At 50.2% G+C, this 1,800-nt stretch overlaps 1 pseudogene; it reads right to left on the reverse strand.

Moving 5' to 3' along the window:
* Positions 1 to 372: 372 nt before the first annotated feature.
* Positions 373 to 1,423, reverse strand: LOC101112530 (phosphoglycerate mutase 1-like; annotated as a pseudogene).
* Between the last annotated feature and the right edge of the window lie 377 nt (positions 1,424 to 1,800).

Here is a 1,800-nt window from a genome sequence, read left to right on the forward strand (position 1 = left end):
AAGGAATAACTTATTTGCTGATGACCACACGTGGGAATATTTCAACTGCCGCTAAAAACCCCAGGAGGGTTTTTTTTTGTGTGTGTGTATTTATATATAATTTTTTTTTTAAGTAAATGCAACACAAAAACATTCAGGATTGATCCAGCCTTTTAGAGTCAGGGAGGAATATTTGATTAAGTCACCATGCAGGTTACATTCATCTCCACTGGAATGACTAGAGCCCCGAGTCACCTAACAACAGTGCCCGGCTGGCCTCTGGGGACACGAATAGGCTCTTACTTCTCATTGGCCACACCTCAGCATGGTTTTCTCCCTGACCCCTACTCAAGCAGCTCCTTATTAATAAACCACCATCAAACCCCCCAGGGATGACCTCTCAACACTTCTGGATAAGTCTTCCCTCGGCTTGGACTGAGGACCATGCCCCAGACGTGCCATTCTGACTAGACTGTATGAAGGGAGTGGGTGCAAGAGATAAAATGGCTAATGTGGAATTGGGAGCTGCTGGTCCCTACCTGCAGCTACGACTTATGATGCCTACAGATGTCATCAGTGGGACATGTGCCAGGGAGAGGTGCAGAGGAATAGGGTGGGCCAGGGCAGGGGAGGAGGGTAATCCTTGGGGAAGTAATCTGCTGCTTGCCCTCACTTCTTGGCCTTGCCCTGGGCAGCCTCAGCCTCCATGGCTTTACGCAGGATCTCCTCATCCCCCAGGAACTGCATGGGCTTGATGGGCTTCAAGTTCTTGTCCAATTCATAGCCCATGGGAATGCCAGTCGGCAGGTTCAGCTCCATGATAGCCTCTTCAGAGAGACCCTCCAGATGCTTGACGATGCCCCGAAGGCTGTTGCCATGGGCTGCAATTAGTACCCGTTTCCCCTCCTTGATCTGGGGGACAATTTCTTCATTCCAAAAGGGCAGAGCTCTGGCAATTGTGTCCTTCAGACTCTCACAGGAGGGCAGCTGGTCTTCAGTGAGGTCTGCGTACCTGCGATCCTTACTGATGTTGCTGTAGAAGGGATGGTCAGGCTCCATGGGAGGTGGCGGGACATCATAGGAGCGCCTCCAGACCTTTACCTGGGCCTCACCATGCTTGGCAGCAGTTTCTGCCTTATTGAGGCCAGTCAGACCCCCATAGTGTCGCTCATGAAGGCACCGAGTCCTCACCACTGGCAGCCACATTTGGTTAATGGCATCCAGCACTGTCCAGAGGGTCCGGATTGCTCTCTTCTGCACTGAGGTGAAGCAGATGTCAAACTCATAGCCAGCCAGCATCTCTCAGCGCCTGCCTGCCTCGCTTCGCCCCCTCGTGCCCTGCTGGGCTCAGGTCCGCGTCGTACCAGCCGCTGAAACGGTTCTCCAGGTTCCATGTGCTCTCACCGTGCCGGATCAGCACCAGCTTGTAGGCGGCCATGGCTGCAGTTCAGGATGCGGCGCAGACTGGGCTGTTCTCTATTTTAAAAGAAGTTTTGATGTTTTTTTATTCTGGGGTTGACTGTCTTCTGAATGTGTTACTCTGTTTATATTCAAGAGCTAAAAAATCTCAATGACTCTCAAATTACCAGCATGTTAGCTAGTTTTATCCCTTTGACTTAGAGAGGACTTCGTTCTGAGCTCTGAGTTTCTGATTGAGATTCCAAGTATAACGTCAGTGAAAATGAATTAGTTGTACTCTAGTGGAAAAAGTGGAAGGAGAGAGAAGTGGTCAGAGTCAGAATAGAGCCAACAGGTTTTGCTGGCAGATTTGCTGACAGGAGCGAGAGAGAAGATGAGATGCAGAAGATGACAGTCAAGATT

The sequence above is a fragment of the Ovis aries genome, chromosome 1, assembly GCF_016772045.2.
Source record: "Ovis aries strain OAR_USU_Benz2616 breed Rambouillet chromosome 1, ARS-UI_Ramb_v3.0, whole genome shotgun sequence".
In the NCBI taxonomy this organism is placed as follows: Eukaryota; Metazoa; Chordata; class Mammalia; order Artiodactyla; family Bovidae; genus Ovis; species Ovis aries.